This window comes from Triturus cristatus, chromosome 9 (genome assembly GCF_964204655.1).
Source record: "Triturus cristatus chromosome 9, aTriCri1.1, whole genome shotgun sequence".
In the NCBI taxonomy this organism is placed as follows: domain Eukaryota; kingdom Metazoa; phylum Chordata; class Amphibia; order Caudata; family Salamandridae; genus Triturus; species Triturus cristatus.
The window spans coordinates 1,168,090,256-1,168,114,882 of NC_140592.1; positions in this window are offsets into that span (position 1 = coordinate 1,168,090,256).

Genomic DNA, 24,627 nt, shown 5'->3' on the forward strand with positions numbered 1-24,627 from the left:
CTCTAAATTTAATAACTTTGCATTTTGCTGTTCTGATAATCTCCTGGGTCATAATGGGCGATGTCTCTTTTAACATATCTTTCCTCAAAGCATTGGAATGCTATTCTGTTTCCTCATCAGCCACCTTCCACCTTTATCAAGTTTTAGAAGCAACTAAAAACAAGCATTGGCATAGCCAATAGGTCTCGCCTTTGGGACCTTATAAGTGTTTAGCCATGCAAGAGTTGCATAACTAAACACTTCTAAGGTCCCAAAAGCAAGACCTATTGGCAATGCCAATGCTTATTTTAACTGCTGCAATCTATTTAAGCCTCACGGAGAACATCAAAATGGCCGTGTGGCCGCGAAAGTGATCGTGATCAAACATCATAGCGGCCGCAAAAGTGAAAGTAATCGCGGTAAAGCGCGACGCGCACGCCCGCGCACATGCACTGTAGCTCTAGGATGGCCTGGTAGCACTTTTTGGAGCCCTCTCAAAATGTCTCGCCAAACCAGCGCATGCGCTGGGTCAGGCGAGACCTAACGAGGCTCTTTTTCTGAAATCCCCCTCCTTTGCTCTGACTGCAGCTGATCTGGTGGCCTCTGTAGGCAACTCCCAGTGTTAGCTTCAGGATACCCGACATATTTGATAAAGAGTGACTCAGAAAGGCCGTCTAAGTCGAGTGCATGCGTGTGCACATGCTGCTCATAACCTACATTGCCAATTATAGGAATCTGGAAAGGCCTGTTGGGCCTGGGAATGGAGGGCTTGCTCAAAGTCACAAGATTTTATAATCTAGTTAGTGATTTCTATTGGGTTCTGAATGAGCTTTTCTGGTGAAACAGCATCGCAGAGAATTAGGGGCCACTGTTAAAATGCCTGTTTTGATATATTGGAATTGTAGACATTTGGCTAACCTAAAAACACTGCAATGTCAAGGTCTATGGGCATGTTTCTTTATTTATTTACTAATTTACACAGCAGAACACAAGGGCAACATAGAGCTTTAACGGAAGACAGACTGGAGACAAGATACATTGTAACAAGTGCGTCACCCCTTGTTCATTTTCCCCTTTACCAGCCCCTCACTTCACACCTAAATTATGGGGTGTGTGAAATGTGTGTCATTTACTTTCACATAATTATACAACTTTACAAAATTACGTGAAATTACTTGCAATAATGCGTAACACAAATCTGTTATTTATCGCTTTATTTGATCGTGGAATGCTTCCTTGTGTCAATGTTTGATGCAGGGACACATTACGTGCTACAAAGAGCTCCAGAAGCCCAAATGCCGCAAGCAGCAGCCACTCGGGTTCTGGCCGTTCACATTGTTCCTGGCACTCACAGTAAAGTTTTGCTGCAAATAGCGAGTAATTACCCAATGTGGAGGAATGGGTGTTAAGTGTCCTATTCAGGCCTAGATTAATAACACAACTTTTTCATAAAAGAGCCATCTTCCTGGCTATATGCACGCAATCAATAAGGCAACCTTCAGGTACTGAAGCCGCAGCCATCCGGATAGCCAGGTCACACAAATAGTTAACACGTGTGCAAAACCATTCACTACACACATGCATCTGTCCCTACACGTGTTACTCATGTGGGAAGTTGAAAGACTATATCACCTAATTGTATCTTTACGTCACTGTGTGCAAAGTCAGATCAGAACCAATTCCCTGGGAAATTAGTGGGATCCCGCATATACTGTGCTCACCCATCAGGTTGGTAGAAATAAAATGGTGGCCTACATTGTATTGCCTATTTATCTCATAAGATGATGTTTCCAGGCTTCTGCTACTCAGTGCTTAATTTGAGCCAGTGGTTTCTGGTGCTCGGCATCGGCACCTATTTGTCAGCACCGGCACTTATGACAGCTGCCACATGGTGGCATTGTTTTTTGCTTTTAGCAATGAGCACCACGACGCTTGTTTATTAATTCTATGTACATTTGAAATTACTAATAACTGCCACAAAAGCCATTCTCATAGCTTTGGAGGCTGAAATAGTCTGAACTGCCAAACGTTTAGGTATCTGAGCGTTAGTAGTTGTTTTGGTAGTGATGGCAGGGGCATTGGGTGGTGAATGCTGCAGTGGGTGGTTGATATTGTCTCACAACATGAAGGAAGCCCAGCCCTTGAGGTTTTCCGTACAGCAGCGAGTGTCGTGTTAGGGCAGGGTAGCTCTGCGTGCAGAGCCAGGCCTGAGCCTTCCAGAGGCGGGAATTTACACAAGTCGGAGAAGGAAAAAAAGTCTGTTCTGCTGATTAATCGTTGCAAAAATATTTGTGACACAATAATTGTTTAAGCTGAGTGAGCTGAAATCACAGGGTGTATGCCTAAAAAAAAGCCCTGGCAATAATTCGTCTTTTAATGCATGAAACGGTGCACCGAGGGTCTTATTACTAACTCTCTTGAACGTTCAAGCCTTTCAAGTCTGTGCCAAGATGGTAGCAGGGCGGGTTCTGATTCTCAGGAGCGCATGCCAAGTAATCTTTCCAAAGTCCCCATGGGCTGAGTGCTCCAATTATTCTTGGATTTAACCACAGAATACTTGTTTACTCGTTTCTTTTAGAGTTTTGGCTCCTCCCCTTCCTCTGCTAAAATTAAATCTGCCCCTCACTCTACACTTAGGGGTCGGCATGAACCTATCCTGCCAATCGATCTGTCCCTGCAGTGACACGCATGGCCTGACGAGGGCACTCGAGGCGCACGGGTGGCACCATCGCTTTCCTTTTCTGCAATGTTTCCCTTTCCTCTGATGTTTTTCCAGTGTGCATTACATCTCGCTGATTTATTTGTTTTCCCTAGCTTCCTGTGTTGACTTTCTTAAGAGCATATATTACTCCCAGGGACTGCGTTTTTTATGTTTTAATGAGTGGCTGAGGCCGGAGATGTGCACACACACTCGATCTGATGGTCACATGCAAACAGTCACTCTGCAAGAGTCAACGCCTTCTCAATCTGACTGTCCCCCATCTAAAGATGCACAAACAGCCACGTTTGCATCCCCAGGCTTTGCAGCCAGCGGGCCTGGTCCTTGTGTAGAGCTCCTTTACCAATGTCTTTTAATGCTAACCTGGCCATGCTGGAGACAGAAATGCAGGCAAACGACAAAGAGATGTCTGTAGTTGATTCTAAGTTTTTTAAATTAATTTATTTCAATTGGAATGTTTTGCTGTATCCGAAAAAACATTACCGATGGAGGCAGCATACCGATACTGGTCACTCGTTTCGCACTGGAAGGACTTTCCCTTATGAAAGAACTATTCACCAAAAATGATGCTCTCTGTTTACAACAAACAAGCCACGTGATTCTGCAACCACCGCGTTTCCTGTGTAATTACCGGTTTATTACATTTGCCCCATGATCTGCTGCGTAATTTGCACCTTTCAACAAGCAGAGTTTCTAGCTGATGCAGTTCACAATCAGTCTGGGAGGGTTAAATGGTCACATTTCAGATGCTGATTGCTGTATTCAGGGGATAAACTTGTACAAATTAGTTGAAACTGATGGAGGGGGGTGGGGGCTTTTTTCTGTAGCACTGAAAGCATCTTTACATATTCCAACGTCATTCAACAGGTTGGGAATATCTCATTTATAAAAGATTGACGGATTTAGTATTAGTGCAAACTGATGATACATTACAGAACCTCTTTTCAATACTGGACTTTTTTTTTCCCGGAGAGCCCTCACAGTACAGAAAAATCAGAAACATTTTGCTTCTCGTTTTAATTCCTTGGGTCTGGAATTTTACTGTGCCTCCCAGTGAAACACTTCCCTTATGCAATTCTAAAGCGGTGTTTCCGGAGTCAGACTGAAGCCAAAAACAATCATTGTCAATGTCAATAGGACTCGCCTTTGTGACCAGTTGGCTTTGCCAATGGTTTTTAGCGATGCTTCAAGGCATCTCTTTTATATCAATGGGTGCAAATATTACAAAACAGCATGATTATACCGCTGTAGCATGAGTAGCGTACTAATGCACTATTTGCTTTTTCTTGCAGAGGTATGTATTCTACCCTTTGCTCCTCCTTTGCCACATAATTCCAGCTGCCCTGCCTATAAACAAGGGAATTATGGAGAGAACGGCAATGCTGAAACCATTCCTCCACCCAGGAAGGAAGTGGTGCAGTCTGGATTTGACACACTGCTGTGGCGCGGGCACACCTGGGCTCTCACACTTATTTCCTTACTATTGCATCGCTAGCTGGTCTTTAAGAAATTGCTTTCTCCCCTTGTACTCCAGTTCTTATGAACTGCTAATTGTGTTTATTTTCACAAGGCCCAATCTTAATTAAGGGATTAAAACTTTGAGGAGTGTAAAACTGCCCTGAAGATTACTACAAAATGTGTCTGTGTTGCCTGGTTTGTTTTTATTTTTCTGATGTGATTTAAAGGGCCTAGATTTCCAGGTCCTTGTGTGAATCGGCGATCCAGGCCAGGTTTTACCTTCGCATTCCTTCCAGTACTCATAGGATAAACAGGACTGCAAGCACCGGAATGCAGGGATGCTCCCTGGACTGCATGAGCTACTTACAAGTGGAGAGGGGAACTTAAGAGCTATGTGAAATATACAAAACTGGATGAAAAAGGGCAAATAGTAATCTTAAATTCAGGAGCGGCTCGTGTTGGGGGAAAAAAGGTGGGGTGGGTAGGGGGACGAGGGAGACTAAAAAATAACTTACCTGATGCCCTCCATGATCACGCTATTCTGCTCCTCTCCACTGCAGGCAGGCACAGGCTCCCAGACAGCCCTGCGGCCAATCCTGAAGCTGCTCTCATATATTTGCACTCCAGGACAGACTGGGAGTAGGTGCCTGCTCTTACCAAGTGGGTTTGGCCGGCCTGAGACAGCCGGTCAAACCACATGAGCAGTGAAGGCAGTGCCCAGTATTCCCCCTGCCTGTCACCACCCTGGCACCTCCCCCAAGACACAGCATAAGAAAAATAAAACAATAATAGAACGTTATTATCGTTTTATTTTTCACATTATTGAGAGTGCTGGCAGGCGGGGCGATGCTCCTCCGCCAATGCTGAGGAGCCGCTGCTGCTCAAGTTAAACTATCAGAAGTCTGAATATCTCCTTTCTCTCACTATGCAAAGGAAAGGAACCTCCAGTCGAGTGTTCTGGCATATTCAAGTACATGGGCCCCGCACCAAAAACTTAAATCCCTTGCCATCAAACTCAAAAAACTGCTCCAGACTGATATGCATTTCAAAGAGATGTCCAAGAATGCCAGATTCCATCTAAAGCCTACTCCCAAAATAAGACCCTAAACTGTCCGTCCAGGCTATAGTTATTTCAGCTGTAGACAATGGAAACAAGCGACTGACTAGACTACTAACCGCACCTACCTCCCCTGAGAGCAATCCTCCTTTCGGTAGCACATCTTGTCCCCAATAGAAAAATATCTCCGCACAAAACACCAGGCCTCACATCACTACGTTGACTTCCTGTGGCCTGTCGCCTTGCATTTGAGACTGCATGCATCAGCTACTTGGACAAACCAGAGCATGCTTTTTGTATCTGTTGACAAACACATATATCAAACATATATATCAGCTTGGTTGGGATGATGAATTGAAGGTATTTAAACTGGAGATTCTACCTTTTTTTATTATGTCACATCTCATTTTATAGACCCATTTGTTATGATCTGCCCGGGTTAGTATTATTACAGTATAGATATTCTAGTATGCGCTGGGTGGTAGTATACACATTTTTATCCAGGTAGGAGTAACTAATTGACTGTATACACATTGCGGTTTTCATCCTTCTCTTTTAATTACGAGTTAAAGTATAGAATCATTGGTTTCTTTTAATGTACCAATGTCTTTTATCATTAGTGCAGTACTGTTTTACCATAGCCTGGTGGTGTACTCTCTTCTTTTTATGTTATTGTATTAGTTTCATTGTAATGGTTTTAATTAACTAAACATTAAACTTAACAAACTAAATAACGGAGTTTGCATATCAAAAACTTTAGCTTTCTTACAGAGCCAAAACTTTAAAAAGCCACGGTCTGCTCAAGCTGGGCGCCCCCAGGCTCAAAAAGTCTTCACTCTGAAAGTCATATACTAGAAATGTACCAACAATCTGGAATGCCATACGAGTCACAGACCAGACAGACCACACCAATCGCCACTTTTAAAAGGACCTTAAACAGCACTTCTAGAAACGCCTCCTACAACCTGTCCTCACCTTCTGAATCTGGTTTCCACAAATTTGCACTACAAAGATAACAAAATCGTTCAATAAACTCCTGTTTTATGTCCCATTCTTTGCTTGTTTCACTCTTATTTTGATGCATGCATTGTCAAGTGCCCTGACACCCTTTCCTCACTGTTTTGCTGCACTGTATCTAGAGGCAATTTTTTTTTTTTTTTTAAAGGTAGGATCAGCCAGTCGTTTTCCATGGATTGGGTCAGTCTAATTATCACGATGGGTGCAGTGCGGCTCCACAGCTGGGGTATGCAGTAGGAATGTGGTGATCTGAACTCTCTCTGAGGCACAAAGTAGGCTCAGAGCATGAACCCCTTATCACAAATTACATATAAGACATTGTTGGTCTGGATAAAATGTGAAATGAAGATCGTGTGTGAAATGTGATCCATTTAGTAGTGTTTCAATAAGACCATACCACATTTTCCATTAAGCTCTTCAGTTGACCCTCTTATTCTCATCAGTTCCTGTATCTGACCTTCAACTCAGAGAGTAACAATTTTACACCCCGCTTCTTTGTTACCCTCTTATAAGGTCCCCTGTGTGCTTGTCACTTCCTGGTTCTTCATCTCGATGCAGCGTTGTAGCCACTCCTGATTTCTGATTGTCTCCTCTTGATTTGCTCTTTGACCTGTTCCCGGACCACCATCTTGTAATCTCTAGAGCCTTTTAGTGTCTTGATCCCCCTTGTCTCCCGGCAGTCTTTCGATCCCTCACTGTTCTCTTACAACTTAAAATACTTTGCCATAGTCTTCCTTCCTCCCCAAGGTTCTTCACTTTCGCCCACCCTGTTTAATCTTTTCATGGAACCCCTGACTGAAATCCTCAAACATTCCAACATCTCCTACCATATGTACGCTGATGATACGCAATTGTACATGAAGATTACCTCTCCTAACGACATCAGCACTCTCAATAACATCTTGAACAAAACTCAACACTGGTTAACACTTAACCACCTCAAACTTAACACCCTCAGAACTGAATTCCTATTAATCTCGCCTACCAACACCACCTCTAACATCAAAGACTGGCTCCCACTACTCACCGCCTTGAACTGTACCCCACATATTGTTGATTCAGCAAAATCCCTAGGAATAACACTAGACAACAACCTCTCCATGATGAATCACATCGGCTCCACAACCAGAGTGGCCAATTTCCATCTCCACATCTTAAGAAAACTAAAGCCTTTCCTGCCCCATGTAGATCTCAAGATGGCGGTTCAGGCTCTTGTGGTCTCCAAACTTATCTATCGGAATGCTACTCTTGTTGGCCTACCGAAAATAAAATTAGCATTGTTGAGGGCTATCCTCCATGCTGCTGCACGGCTCATCACAGGCGTAAAGAAAAATGATTACATCACCCCAGCCCTCCACTCTCTGGACTGGCTACCGTATGAATCTAGGATCCACCTAAAAATAGCATGCATTACATACAAAGCCATCCACCACAACACTCCTCGCTACCTGGCTCAGAAACTGGTGCTATCCGGGAGGAATAGAGCGTCTCGTAGTACATGCTCCCTACTGCTGAAACCCCCCAAATTTCACAAAAAGAAAACCTATAAGAGATCTTTCTCTGGAATTGCCCCAAGAATTTGGAACTCTCTTTCACCAGAGATCAGGACCACCCCTTCATTTGTTCTTTTAAAAACAAAGTAAAAATGAGACTACTGAATAATGTCCTTCCTATCTGAGGCAATTTGATTTATTTGCTGATGTTTTCACTATGTCTCTTTGTATTATCTTTTCATGCTGTATTTTCTATATCTTGCTACTGGTATATTTAATGCTATTTATTAGGTTGTACAGCGCTCTGACACCAACATTTTGGTCATGTTCGCGCTTTATAAAACTCTATAAAGAAAAATACATTAAAATAAACCCAGATGGGTATCTCTTAGCATCCTGATTCCCTACTTTTACACTAGTACAGCACCTTCTTTTCCCTGATTTCTTTTTGTCATTTCCATCTTATAGGGTCCCTGATGTTTATAACCCCCCCACACCATATTTGCCCCAGGCCCTAGAAACTGGCCTACACCTGCATCCATGTGCTGCCCTTGTATTGTCCACCATAGATCGTGTGCTCAGACCCCCAAGACACCTTCCTGACTGGGCTTTGGAATTCTAGATCCATTCTACACCGTTTCATTACAACTCACTCCTTTATGAATATCCTCACAGATGAAACATGTGGAGGAGAAAGGCTGCTACTGCAGCTACAGCCTTAATTATTTAACAGATGTTAACAGGAGATGTATGGCTGCAGTACCTTTGTCACCATCTAGATGTCCTTACGCCGAATGTGTGGTCATATAAAAAGATCCTGTAATCTGTAATTATATTTCCAATTGATACATATCACCAACACCCCTAAATGTGTTTGTGAAGCTAGTGACACCATCAACATCTAAATGACCCTTTGTATTAAGATATATAGGGAAAAGGCTACTGCACTGTCATGTACAATCATACATATCTTCGCTGACATGAAATGTAGTTTTCAGGCGCTGGACCGCTGTTGGCATCCAGCTGTCCTAAGATAGGTAGGGGATCTTGTTGTAAGAGACTGATGCGGTTGCGCTTTTAGATAACAGGTATTACGGATTGTCAACATCCAGATGTCCCTGTAGAGACTAGAAGGTTAATAAAGGTTGTGACACATCAGCTCAAGCAACAGATGCATTTAAACACCTTATGTGGAAGGCAGCATTATCCCAATCAAAATAGAAATGTCAACAAAATAGATCAATTTCGAAGCAAGATTGCATCCCCGCTGTCATCAAAGAGATGTCGAAAGCGTCTTTGGTTGTAATTTCCCTGTTGATTGGTGGTGAGAATGGTGACGTGATATGTCATGTCCTCAATGAAGTGATCCTTTAAACTATTTCTGATTACATCACATCATCATTCTCAGCACAGATGAAATCGATGAAAACACAGACCATTGTCCTCGCCAAATGTCGAAATGCAGTTGTCTTTGTACATAACCTGCAACTACTGTAGAGACATCTTTCAGTTGAAAGGGACTCCCTTCCCCCCACCCCCACTTCCGACTACATTTACTATGTGTTAGCGCAGAGTCTAACTGTAGCACCCCATCTTTTTGAGGCATTGTTTTCAAAGGCACATGACTGCTGACAGTAATACTTCACCCTCCGCTTTCATTTAAACTAATGATGTCATTGGAGATGTGGTATATGATGTCACTAGATATGTTGTCATTAGTGGTGTCAATTATGGGATCCTATGTGTGGTAAAGATAAGTGCTCTAGAGGTAAGTTATTGTTGAAAAGCTAGCATATTCAACTGATCTTCAGGGCTTGAATTGTAAGCAGTGATTATCTATCCATTCATCCATCCATCCTTAAATACACCTAACTTGACTTCTGACAATTTCACAAATAGCTGTGTTGTTTATGTATTAATATATGGCGTGCTGTAAAATGGAAAGACGTTAAATCTTACTGTAGCTGCCTGCCTATACAGCTCGTCATTCCTTAGTCGTTGCACTTTCACTTAAGGTGCCCTGTAAGTGCCCCGCTCAGACTGGCTGGTCTCTAACTGCGAGTGAACATTAGCATGAAGTCTCCCAATACTAATCACTGCAGCACTTTGACCTATGATTATAAATAATAAAGTGTTTCCCAAACTGGGGATCATAGTGAGGTGATTTTTGATGGGTAGTGAAAGAACAAGAAATAAATAATGATGCCTTTAAACTGTTTTTTACTTGTCACATTTGCTGTGCTTGAAAGACAAATTGCTGCTTATTATTTTAACACGACTATTGGTGTTTACAAACTCCTCTCACTTTGCATTCAGAGAAAGAAAGGTGAAGTGAACTATGTGACAGTCTTGCGGCGGTGGAGAAATTGTGGAACGAAAGACTGTCGGGTTGCATGTTTTATAATGCACAGCAAAATGTAAATACCTTTAAGTTACCTGCACACATTCAGAAGTTCAGAAAGTAAAAATGAAGCACTTTTTTGTACCTCTGAAGCGTGATGGAACAAAGATATGAATAGGATAAAAGAAATCTAGACACTTTACTCAGTGATGTACAAATTATAAATATTCACTGAAAACCGATTTCCACACATCATTTGGGTGCTGGTGAGTTTTATCAGTAAAACAGTCTGTGCAAATGTGGTGGCCAATGACAGGGAAATGTGTGCTTTTAAATGACAGTGCACTCTCACACGATGCTTTGGTTATCACTAAAAACCCTCCGCCTCAGGACCATTAAAGCTCGGTGGGTTGCGAAAGTTGGTCCTTCTAACAAGCGGGTCGTGGTTCTAAAAGGTTTGGCAAGCACTGACCTGGAGACAAGGCAAACATTACTGCTGTTGTCTGCCTGATCTCAGTCGCCATGTTAGTTACTTTTACTGGATCATCTAAAGTTTCATCAGCAACTTTTGTGTACATCTGTTTGACCATGAAAACTCCGCAATATGTTCAGCTAGTGATGGCGACTTTTCTAGGTTTTGTTGTCCAGCGAAGAGTCCATGCGCTATGTGTACCGTGTATTTCTTTTCAACCACCATGGATTGCACCCTGTGGATGCCCTAACATAATTCAGCAGTGCCCCTTTGTACTTGTTATAGAATTCATTTAAGACTTTCCTTCTGTAGCACAGAATACAACCCCTAATGTCTAGATACAAACCAGAGACTATCAAATGCTGGCAGCAAACGTGAAAGTTATTATTCTGTTCTCAGTGCATTAATATGTGGCATCCATTCCATACCAGTGGGACAGAGGGGCAGGCAGATGCAGCCAGGCCCCAATTAGTGATCGTGTTGATGCGACAAAATATTTCCGAATCGAAATCTGGTATTAGAAGGCATCTGGAAGGACCCCGGCTTCCCAGAGGTCATTGCCCTGGTCCCATTTCCAAGGACAACAGGTGGCAAGCTCTGAGGATCAAAGGCAGTGAAGGGTCTCTCTGCTGTGGTGCCCTTCATTGATTCCCAAGCCCATGTCCAGGGAGCCTTTGAAGGCAGCACCTAGTGCACTTGAGTGACCACAGATCAAAGGAGGGTCTGCCCTCCTAGAAAGAGCAGGGCCCTTTGACCTCCTTCCTCGTCAGCAGGGCCCAGAGTGAGTTCACGGTGCCTTCTGTTTACCACGCCTGCAAAGATGACAAGATAGTGTAAGGAACAATTCATGGGGGATGGAGAGAGCATGGCTGATCCCCGCCTAATCGCTGCATTGTGGTGGGAAATCGAGGCGGGATTACAGGGGGCTTACTCCAAAGCGGCCTGGCAGCGAGCTTTAATAACTGCTCTCAGGCTTGCTCGCAGGTCCATTCAAGATCAGTGGAGTGTGCATCAGCAGGAGATGAGCTTCTCTAAACAGATCTTAAAACAAACTAAAAGAAAGAAAAATACAGGACTCAGCTCAGTGCAGCATTGTTTGTCTACCACAGAAGGTTTAGAAGCAGATGTGATGTCCTGAAACTGCAGAGTGGCAGCCATACCTCCCACATTCTACGTGTTAAGGACCTTGTTTGCCACCCATGAGCCCCCTCGTTTGCCCTCTTGTGCAGGCATTCTTGTAAAAATCAAATTTACCAATTGAATACCTTCGTTGGCAGCAAATATTAAGAAAACTTGGCTTTTCCTGCAATCAGCACAGATCCAAATTAACATAGGCCTCATTCTTAGCTCCCCATTTTTCGGATTGTTAATACCACTCCTGGTAAACACTGATACAGCCAAGTCCAGTATTTACATGGTGGGGTATTACCGCATAATTCCAATTCCTGCAGGTTAAATGGGTCAAACATGCAGCACTGGAGTTTGAACACATGATTACCACACGTTTTGTCTCTTTCTGACTCTTTGCCCTCTGACAAATTACACTAGGTTTTTCCTGGTGAAATGTCTGTGAAAAATGGATGTGTGCAATCATGGAAAAACTTGGACTCCCAAGACGAGATTCCTATGTGTTGGGATGGGACTGTCCTCTGCATGGTGCCCTGGAGTGCACCCCCGCCTGAGTGCCCGACTGCATGAAACTAGTATCTGGCTCTCTTTTAGCCCTTGCGTTCTGCTGATCGACTGTGTGCGCAGAAGCTTAGGCCGGTCCCTGGTAACGTGAGGTCCAGAACCTGTTCAGCGACCTAGAGGGGCGCACAAAACTTGGCATCATAATGGGCAGAGGACTATTGTCTCTTCCTTGGGTGAATCACATAAAGTGGGGGTGGAAGTTTACCAAGTTTTTGTGAATCAGTGGGGATTGGTGAATTATTTTGAGCCTAAATGAAATTACTGTTGAAAATCTGCCAACAGATCCCTTGTTGTAGAATTCAGGGAGGCTAGACGGGGAGGACTCACAAACACTCGCAATGGCTTTTCTCACCCAATTTGTGCACATAACTTTAGTGTCAAAAATGTTGGAGCAAGTGGGCAAATTCGATGTGAAAAGAGCCCCAAACAGCAGCACTTTGAAGGGGGTTACAGTAAACTTGCTGTGCACTCTTCACACGTGTGCATGCCGCACAACTGTTCAGCAACCACAAAAGAAGCTGTACAGCCCCTCTGTTAATCATGTGCCCCACCTTGTTGTAGTATACTATGTGTTCTTCAAAACACTGATCACTGATCACCAATGGCTTTCTCAGTGTGTTTCAGAGATGTATAAAAATGGGAATTACCGATGTGCAAAAATATTTTCCATGCAGCAAAATGTTGAGAATAGATTTTTGTGAATACCATTAACAAAAATTGCTGGCGCAAGCAAGCCTACAACACCTACAGTTAATTATTTTTAGTAAATCATGTTCATAGCCTACAATCTTTTAAGGAGGTCTTCTTACATTATCCTTTGCCAGGAACCTTTTATCTCTCTAGAGCAGAGGTCTTCAAACTTTTGTAGGTTGAGCCCCCCCAACTGAATTTTTTGAAATGTCGGGCCCCCCCCACCACCTGACAGAAATTTCTGGAATCTTGTACACTACATAATTGACTGCCACCCGCATATCCCGGGCCATATCCGGCAAATAATGTTCAACGCAATGGGAGTTTAGTGAACGATAGATTTGTGAGTGGGTGTGGTTAATGTCAGGCTTATTACACAGCTCAAAACAAACAAAATGTTCCAAGATAAAATGTGTGCAAATTGTTTTTACTAGGATGCTTTGTTTTACACATGACACATTGATAATAACACCACCAACATTAATGTGACGGGTGTGCCTGTTTTTCACCACAGAGACGGTCAATCTGTGGATGGATTTTTGCTACTGCCAACGGTGAGTGTAAAAATTCAGGACAAAGGGTCAAAATTCAGGACAGAAATTCAGGACAGAAGGTCAAAATTCAGGACAAAACTTCAGGACAATAGGTACGTTTTACAGACACATCAGAGGAGGTCACGCCATAGTATATAAGTAAGCCCAGCCAAATCCAAACATATTCAACGATTTGCAAACCTATCCATCACGTATTCTTCCATCTATCATTTCACTCAACCATTCCTTCACTCAACCATCCCTTTCACTCATCCATCGATCCATCCATCCACCCTTTCACCCTATCCATCTGTACACTCATCCATTCACTCTTCTACCCATCCATTCACTCATCCATCCAGCCATTTACCCTTTCACCCATCCAGCCATCCTTTAACTTACTCATCCATCCACCCAGTCACTCATCCTTCCACCCATCCAACATTTCACTCATCCATCCACCCACTCACTCATCATCCATCCTTTCACTCATCCATCCTTTCACTCATCCATCCACCCTTTTACCCATCCAGCTACCCTTCCACCCATACATTCAGCTATTTACCTTTTCTCTCATCCATCCTTCCACTCACTCATCAATCCATCCATACTCTCTCATTCTCCATCTATTCAATCTTTCATTCATCCATTCACCCTTTCACTAATTCATCCAGCCATCCACCCATCCCTTCACTTACTCACTCGCCCACCTTTTCATATTAATTTTGAGCTGAGCCTTTTTGAGAAGAGGCCCATCAAGAACTTCACCCTTGCTGCAGGAGCCATTCCAGGACTTGGACAGGATCCACCAGGGTGGGCACAGGGGTGGGCATGCAGTTTTCAAGTATTCCAGGGAGGGGTAGGGCTCCTCACGACAGGCTCTCTTTCCAAAATGTTAGTTTTGCCATCCCCCACTGTGATGTACAGTACTTAAAGGAGATACTCCAAGATAACTGATTTAACTGATTGTCCTCCATACTTTCAGTGTGGGTGCGATTGTGCCATTTCTTTATTTTATTCCAATTATAGACTGCATGTTTGCAGAACCGAGGTTTGCTTACAATTTAGTGACAGTAATTAAGCTCTGTGAAGAGAACCACGTGCTGCCTCGGAGTAATCAGGGCCGGTTCTAGGATGTTTGGGGCCCTGGGCAGAAAGGGAATGTGTGAGGCCCCTCTAAATTGCAGAGACGCATTCAGGGCTGTTTGCATCTGAATAGATGCCCCTGTGCCTGAAGCTGCAGCCCCTCCCTCTCAGTCACCTTCAAGCACCTCTTAACAGCTCATCAAGGGCTGAAGGTGTGAGGGTTGCCATGCCGCTGTTTTCAAAACCTCCGTTACGGCCGAATATCAGCCATCAGATTTTCGTGTGGAGTGCGCGCCCCCCCTGGAATGGTGGCGCGCCCCCCCTGGGGGGCGCGCCCCACAGATTGAAGAACACTGCTCTAGAGCTACAAGTACAAGCAAGTGTGCATGTGATCTGCTCTTTCTCACATCTTTCTTACTTGATATCTTTGTATCTAGTAACCGTTCCTCTTGGGTCCCCTCACTTGATGTGTAGGGTTGCCGAAGGCCTCAATGTCATGATGAGATCTCTGCGGCAGAGCCTTGAACACATCAACTGTGGCTACAATCAATGGCAATAATATTTGGCTAGTGGCCAGCATCACAGATACTCACACCCCAATAAAAGTTTACTTGCTCTAAATGAGTTTAAAATAGAGGTTGTGATCCTTCCAGTCCACCTACAATTTCTTTCCTATGACCACCACTCTTGGAATCCGCATTGGCCTTAAAACCAGCCCTTAAGGCCATTACATTTGACAGGGATCTCACTTATGAGGCAAAAAACAGACAAGTGTTCAGCCAAGATAATCATAAGATCAATATCCAAAGAAGCGTAACACCTTAAATGGACAACTAACTCAACATGAAATCTAGCTCTTCGGAGCATGCTGAAGCTGCAGCATCATGAGGTAGTTTATACTATCGATGGTGCAATACGGCACAAGTCCATGATTCCTAAGTTGAACATCTTCATAGTAGGCTAGCTATACAAGTAATGAGATGATGATGGTTTTGTCTGAGATATCTACCATTATTCATAGATTGGTCTCCACTCCTTGGCCTGCCTGGCTATTTTGAAGATATTCCTAGTTCCGTCTGAATATATACGGCCAGGGCGCTGCTACAAGTCAAAAGGAATGTAACCATGGGATGTGGGAGACACCTCATCTCGGAGGCAGCCATCACAGTTAAGGGCTTGGAGCCTGATTGAGAGTGTGGTATGGGTGCTCGGTCACCTAATATCCTGTGTGCCGCATTGCAAGTGCCACAGGATATAATGTACTTGGAATAAGACAGATGGGGTATCCGTCACATTTGGGACAGAGTAGCCTGTCCCTTAAATTCTAGATCAGGCCCGTAGTGTAGTGTATTGTCGTGGCAGAAATTTATTTCAATATGATGCTGCCTTCGGCTATTCGAAGGATGCCAAAGGGAGTAGGATGCCCTTGGATGGGGTGCATATTGCTTCCGCTCGCTTGGGATCTGGTTTAAGAAGCCTGCTGTTCATTGTTGGTTTTCCATATGATTCTCTTGGTAAAAGTGCATTCTGTGGCTTCGCTGGGGGGGCGAGGGGGGGGTGGATCTGTTTTGTCAAAGATGATGCAAGTGAAATTGCTGAGGATCTATGATTTAACATTTTGATAATTTGTTTTAGAAAACAGAAGCAGTCCATAAAAAGGTCGCAGTGAGTTGCACTGTAAATTGTCTGTTTCCTTTTACATAAATATAAAGTTTAAAAATTATGTATAAAGTTGCCATAAAAGCAAAATTAGGATCGTCATAGGCATTCAACCTCAAGCAGAGAGACCTATTGAGCATGCACTGAAAGCGCTTTATTAGCTTTCCATGTTTCGGCCAAGGTGCTTTACTGGGCAGGGCTCTGTGTTCAGTTCTGAGTCTGCTCAGAGCTTGACGTTAAATGTCTGCAGTGCTCGTCACATAGTACAGGCCTTCCCACACCATACCTTAACCCCATAGAAATCCGTTTGTAGCCCTTACATCCTTGCAGAAGATGGAGGGAGGCTGCTTGTTGGTAGTAGTCTAGGAGTAAACAATCAATCAATCATGGAACTTATAACGCGCGCTACTCACCCGGAAGGGTCTCAAGGCACTTGGGGGAGGGGGTATGCTACTGCTCGAACAGCCAGCTGTTTCCTGAAGGCGTGGTGGTCCTGGGTCAGCCGCAGGTGGACAGGCAGGGAATTCCATGTCTTAGCCGCCAGGTATGAGAAGGATCTTCCTCCGGCGGTGGCTCTCTGGATGCGAGGGACGACGGCAAGGGCGAGGTTAGCGGATCGTAGCTGGCGGGAGGGCGTGTAGAAGGTCAGGCGGTCGTTGAGGTACCTTGGGCCCATGTCGTGGAGGGATTTGTGTGCGTGGGTGAGGAGTCTGAACATGATCCTCTTGTTGACCGGGAGCCAGTGCAGGTCTCTCAGGTGGCTTGAGATGTGGCTGCGTCGGGGGACATCAAGGATGAGTCGGACGGAGGCGTTCTGGATACGCTGAAGTCTTTTTTGGAGCTTGGCTGTCGTGCCGGCGTAGAGGGTGTTTCCGTAGTCAAGTCTGCTGGTGACGAGGGCCTGGGTGACCGTCTTCCTGGTGTCGGCCGGGATCCATCGGAAGATCTTGCGGAGCATGCGGAGGGTGTGGAAGCAAGATGAGGAGACGGCGTTGACTTGTCTGGTCATCGATAGGGAGGAGTCCAGGATGAAGCCCAAGTTGCGTGAGTGGTCTGTTGGCTTGGGTGCGGTGCCTAGGGCCGGGGGCCACCAGGAGTCGTCCCATGCGGAGGGCGATGGTCCCGATGGAACAGGAATGACCTCCCATAGACCCCATCGGGAACTCCACATTTGAGAAATTCAGAGTTTGTAGGGAAACCATCATATTCTGAGTAAACTTTTAAGGAAATATGGATGACCAAGGAGGCTTGAAGTTCATATGAACCTTACAATAACTTTGTAGTGCTCTGAAGTCATCTTCCTGCTTCAGCACACTATAAATATGCAGAAACAAGATACAAAACAGTATCTGTTTCAAAGAATGGTGTTGATATGTAATGCCTGGCATTATAGCTCCTTCTGACACCCATCCAGGCTTCTAGTGCTGGCAGCGGGATATAGAATGGCTGCGCATACAAAACATGCTTCAATATTCTGAGCACATAATTGTTGTTTTAAAACATGTAAACAGTACTAAAAGGTTTCAGTGTACACAGTCCAGAAATCTAAATATTTGACTTCATAAGTAGCCTGTGGAATGTTCTGAGTGAACGACAAAATGCCAAAAGTTAACAGCTGAGTTTATTACTCGGGATTCCTGCGAGCTTGAGTTACAGCCTTAACATCCAGTTGTATTCAGTTTAACACACCAAGTGGAAAAGACTAGTTTCTTCTGTGTACGTTGGATTTCTGTGGCACATGCTAAAAATGATGGCGAGAACGTAAACAAGGCACATTTGGTGGCCATAAACTGAGAACTTATTTAGAGCTGCAGTGAAAGAAATGAAATTAACGTCATTGTTTTTTTCTTCAGATTTGGAGGTAGCTAGACAAGGTGAGCGGGCACATTTCCACTGGAACTAGGTACCTGCCGGTGGCATAGCTTAGTCAATATTATTTGGGGGGTAGGAGGGTTGGGGGTGATTGAGACTAACATTTCCCACAAGTATTAGGATTTTCCCAACTAAAAGGGAGAGACGGCTGGTGGGAAGGGTAAGGGGTGGAGTCTGGGATGGAGTGGGTGGAGTTAGGGGCACTCGTTCAGAGTTATTTACAAAAGTAATACCCATTCTTGGCAACATCAATGTATATATGAAACCATCAGCTGGTGAAAACAAAACTACACACCCTTACCCAAGTGCATGCCCTACAGCCCAGCTGCGTATCAACTAGAGACTTACAATGCCACAAAGCAAGTCCACATTCACATGAAATGCACTAGTATGTATGCATAGGAGTCATGCACTGTGCCACTTAGACACTAGTTCTGAGCTTGGTTTCGGTCACTGCCATACATTTTTAAAAAGAGTGCTTTAAAGTAGAACCCAGTTCAAACAAGCAATGCTCTGGGGCCCACTGCTCCTTCGCCTTGTCCCACTCCTTGGAGTCTAATGATCTTACATTTAGGATGTCCGATAATACAGCTCCTAAGTTTCGTTTCCTGAGTCTGAATTGTCGTTCTCTTCCGAAGCATAAAAGCTTCATCTTCGATCTTCTGTTGGAAGATTCTCCAGATGCGTTTTTCTTAACCGACACCTGGCTTCACAACAGTTCCGGCCCCGATATAGCCATTGCCTTACCATCCAACGATGCCATTGCTAGATTGGACCGTACTACGGGCCCAGGCGGGGGTATTGCTGTTATTTATAAACATATTTTCCAATGTAACTTTGAATCCATCACTCTTTCTAACTGTGAAGCCGCACGTTTTGCACTTACACTTACTCCAAATTTTTCTTTTTCTGGACTCCTGCTCTATCAACCTCCAGGCTCCTCTTCACTGTGGTTGGCGTCGCTGCCCAGTGTGGTTTCTTCTCTTCTTCTGACCTCTTCTAATTTTTCGCTACTTGGCGACTTTAATCTTCATTTGGAGGATACTGCTAATGCCACCAGTTCCCATTTAATTTCCGATCTTTTGGCTATGAATCTGCTTCTTTGTAATACTGGTCCCACTCATAACGCAGGCCATCTTTTAGATCCTATTTTTTCCAACATCACATCTATGGCATGTGAACCTGCACTACCTGTTTTCTGGACGGATCACTTCCTACAGAAATTTCAAATTCAGGCCCCTGACATTTTCCTCCCAGTTCTCCCACAGTCTAAGTTTTTCACTAGAGACTGGAAAAAAGTTGATACCAACGCTCTGAATAACCTGCTAAGGGAAACATCCCCCCCTGCTACTATGCAGGCACTCGTCGCTGCTGAAAACATCCAAAATTGGCTGTCCCATGCTGCTGATTTATGCCTTCCCCCTGTTAAAAAAAAAAAGCAACTTACCATCACCCACCTGCGCCTTGGTTTACTGATAGTCTTAGGACTGAAAAATCTAAATGCAAAGCACTAGAAAGGAAATGGCGGCGAAACTATGCCCCTGATCTGAAAATAGTTTACAAAAACTCTTTAAAACTTTATCATGATCTGTGCAAATCCTCTCGTGCTGCTTACACTTGTAATATCATCAACACTGCCACTAATCGCCCTAAGACTCTGTTTAGCTTAGTGAGAAATCTGGCTGGCGCTCAGACCATAGCTAAACATCCGCCTCTTTCCAGGCAATCTTGTGATGATTTGGCTATATTTTTTTCTGACAAAATCAAACTCATTCACTCTGAAATTGCTAACTCGCTCCTTAGCTGCATTACTTCTTCTCCCATTTCGATTGATACTTGTCAAGAACATTTCAGCGATTCTCCCACACTATCCTGTTGGCCCCTTCTGAATTTGGAAACTTTTATCTCCACTCTTGGCATTATTAAATCGGGTTCTCCTAATGACCCTCTACCGGCCTCCATAATGAAACAACTTGACCCCGCCCATCTCCAGGTAATCATGGAAGCCCTAAATTCTTCCCTTATATCTTCTATTGTTCCTCCTATTTGGAAGCACTCCATAGTTATCCCCCTGTTAAAAAAGCCTGATGCCGACCCTAATGTTTTGTCTAATTTTCGCCCCATATCTCTTATCCCCATCTTTTCTAAGCTGTTGGAAAAACACATTCACACTCATTTTGCCAAATTTGTGGACACCAACAATCTCCTTCATTCTTCCCAGTCTGGCTTCCGTGCTGGTTTCTCAACTGAAACCACACTTTTAGGAGTCACTGAACGATTGCGCCACCTATTGGACTCTGGTGAGACAGTAGCGCTCATTTTATTAGATCTGAGCGCTGCTTTCGATACCATCTCTCACCCTATCCTAATTAACACTCTAGAATCCTTTGGTGTATGTGGTCCGGCTCTGGACTGGCTATCTTCCTTTCTTGCTGATCGCACCTTCCAAGTGTTTTCTGCATCTGACAGTTCTAACACCCACTCATCACCATTTGGAGTCCCTCAGGGCTCCATTTTAAGTCCTTTGCTTTTTAATCTTTATGTTAGACCTCTGGCTGACATTGCTGTCAACAATGGCCTATCTCTATTCACCTACGCTGATGACTCTCAAATCATCTTCTCACTCTCCAAATCTGATCCTTCCTCCTCTGTTTCTGTTCTTCATTCGGGTCTACGTCAAATTGCTGTTTGGATGAACAACAACTGTCTTAAGCTTAACGCAAATAAAACTGAGGTACTTATTCTGGGCAAACAGAAAGATCTTTGGGGTGCCTGTCACTGGCCGATTGAGTTGGGTTCTCTCCCCCGCCCCGTTGACCATGTTCGTAATTTAGGATTTTTCATCGACGATTCCTTGAAAATGCACCATCATGCCACCAAGGTGTCGGCCACTTGTTTTACCATTCTGAAGTGGCTGCGTAAAATCATCTGGATGTTGCCTAAAGATACCCAGAAAACCGTAGTCCATGCCCTTAGTACTTCCCGCTTGGACTATGGCAACGTTTTGTTTCTAGGTGCTAACAGAGCAGTAACACGTAGGCTGCAACTCGTGCAAAACTCCGCTGCTCGACTTTTGTGCGGAATTTCTAGACGCACCTCTATCTCCCCCCATCTTCGCGCTTTGCACTGGCTTTGTATTGACAAGCGTGTTGAATTTAAGGCCCTTTCCTTTATGCACAAAATCAAATGGGGCCGTGCACCTGACTACCTCCAGACTCTTGTACGTCAGTATGCACCTACCCGCTCTCTCCGTTCCTCTTCACTTGAAAAATTTGATGTGCCTCGTTTCAAACTCTCTAGAATGGGAGGTAAATCCTTCTCTGTTTTGGGCCCCTCGCTGTGGAACTCGATTCCTCTTGCCCTGCGCAGAGAGCCATCCTATTCCTACTTTCGCTGTGCCCTTAAAACCTGGCTTTTCAACCAATAAAGTTTTTCCTTACAGTATTTTCGTCCAGGCGCCGGGAAACCCTTTTTGGGTAGCTGTTGCGCCATACAAGTTAAATAAATAAAATAAAATAAATAAATAAATAAGCATTAGCAAAGTGAATAGGTCTTGCCTTTAGGACCTATTGGCGTAACCAAGTTTTTTTTAGACATGCTCTATAGCATCCCAGATGTTGTGCAGCATTACTCAAGAAGAGAAAAAAAAGTTATGATCCTGCCACCTCTGGCATTTTGTAGGCGCGCACATCGCACAAGCCTACAAAATGACACAAGGCATTTTAGTGTTTTTTAGTGACCGATCTTGGTTGGGTTGGTAAATAAAACGGAACCTAAAAACAATTTGTTTTATTGGGTGGGGGGGAATAGGCGGAAGCAACACAGCGGGAGGTGGTGGGGAACACCAGGGTGGGCAGTGGGAGTGAAAGCAACACAGAGGGCAGTGGGGATGGTAGTAACACTGAGTGCGCATGTGGAAGGAAGCAACATGGAGGTCCTACAGGTGAAAAGTGACAAGAGAGCTTCGCAAAACATGAGGGAGAAGAGAAACACATAGGCAAGAGCGAGCAACGTGGAACTGGGCAAGAGAAGCACGCTGGCCAGAAAGCAACTTGAGGGGATTACTCAGGCAAGCACATCATGTAGGGGGGACAAGGAAGAAGCACATGGGCGAAAGAGAGCGACATAGAGCCACGGAGGGGGGCAGGAGAAGTACACGAGGGAGACAGCTAGAAAACACATGCACTTTCATAGAGTGCTCATACAAAACGAAAATAATTGTGCCTGAAATAGAGCAGTTGAAGAACCCAGGAAATGTGGACATACTCCAGGGGACGAACAAACACAAGAAGAGAAAGTAAAGCCCATGCAAGCTAATGAATAAGAAGTAATTACATGGGACTGGCAATAAAGCCAACCCTTGGTAAGCAGTGGGTGGGCTCTACACCCATTGTAAGCTGACAATAGGTCAATTTGCCGACAGCTTGCATTGTATGGTAGTCGAGAACTAAAAATTCCCAGTGTCATAGGCCAAACAACGACATGGTGTATTTACGAGAACTAGATATGTCCTGAATCAAAATGACTATACCTTAAACAGAAGATAAGCATTCAGGTGGAAATTCAGTCTTACCAGATATTAGCTAGAAAAGTGTTTGCAGGCTTGAAAGTGGCCTCATCTCTTCCTTCTTGCTAAGTCTGTTTTTGAGCAGTTCCCCTCCAAGGCCCCAGTCTGATTGTTGTCCAGCCACTCAACATGTCCTTAGTCTGGATGGGGGGGATGTCATCCACAGAAGTCTATCTACTAGCACAGAACTGTTGGGCAGGGGAGCAGGTCTAGCACCAGCCCCACTCCAGCATCAAACGATGTTGGGCAACAAGAGCAGGCTTTGTAGCAGGGCAAACCTAGCAACAGACCATCATGCAGAGGATGTCTTGAAGACCAGACGCAGTAGCAACAAGACACGGTCTGGTGCACGTCTAGCATTCAGAGACTACACACGCTACTAATTCAGCTAGGTGGAAACTGGGGGACAAATGGACAAAGTGCTGTATAACTATCAGCTTGTAATAATATATTACATTCAAAACTACAGAGATAATTTAGGAAGGTTTAAAACTCTCAGCAGAAGGGGCTGGTGATCTTTGCAAGTGGTGGTGCATAATAGCTGCTCTGACCTACATCGAGCAAGTCCGATTTCTTCAAGGAGATGTTCTACTCTATCTCTCCACAACATAAAAGTAGAACAAAAAACAGGGTAATATAGTGCATTTAAAGCCCACATGTCACAGAACTTTGCCAAAAAGCCATAGATTCTAAGAGGACAGTTGTGAGATTTTACAGTCCTTTCCTGGTGTTCCGTGAGGTTTATAATTTCTAAGCAGCTACAGTTTAATAAACATATACACACATTAACACACTCAATCTCTCTTCCTTTCTCTTTTCACTTTCTCCCTGGCTGGTGGTGACAACACTGTATTTTACACAGATGGGTCAACAAATCCTAGTCCCAGGTGGATTAAAAGGTTCTACACCAGATCTCCTATACTGCCCCATCTAAGCAAACGTGGAATCTGCAAGCATTCAGTTGTGAGTCAATTCACTCCTCAATTAGGTTTGAAGGACAAGAAAATCAATATAGATTGGTAAGTTCAAATTATTATTTTATTTGTTCAGGCGCTTATTCTTCTATACCTCGGTGGGAAGAATAAGCGCCTGGAATTATCCAGAGATTTTGTCTTTCTGACTCTGAAGTCTGACCTAATGTATTGTGCAGTGACCCTGAATAGTGATATGTGAAGCTAATGTACCGTGCTGCATCCTTGAATATTAAGCCTTGAAAAAGCCCTCGCCCGATATTGAGCCATAAGGGTGAAACACGTGTCGGCTGTTGACTTCTGCTTGTTCGCTTTATTTGAAAAATACAATCCCAAATGATTGGACTAGCTGAAACAGAAGTCCTTTGCTTGAACAAATAAAATAATAATTTGAATTTACCAATCTATATTGATTTTCTTGTCCTTCAAACCTAATTGAGAAGGAGTGAATTGACTCACAACTGAATGCATGTACTTTTCTGAGACCATAGAGGTCCAGTGTCTTGAGTCATCCTCCACAAGGAATAAGTTACAAAAAAATTTAGCAATTTTCTCCAGAATTGGGATCCCTGGACCTTGGTATCTCTGTAACAGTGGAATCTGCAAGCGCTTTTTGTTACTCCACAAACCAGGGTGAGTTTTGTTGAGGTTAAATCTGCCTCCGAGGTGGCACTTAAATGGCCCTGGATTTCACAGCCTGACAGCCCTTTGTCATATAAACGAGGGGGTTTACTGTGGGAAAACAAACAAATATGCAGAATGGTGCAGCTCTGCAAGGGCGCTCAGAAACTGTGGTGCATGCCTCACTGCAGAGCGAGACATGCACACCTTTCGATTACTGCAGACTAGGAGAACGTGTGGGGGGTTTTCTGGCGACTTCTCCTAGTTTAAACACACTGTATTCTATGTGTTGCATTGCAAAACAATAATATTGCATCCGCTACATTGTTATACCACGACATCCCAAGATAAGTAAGGGTATAGAACAGATAAATACAATACAATAGTTAATACGGTTAGA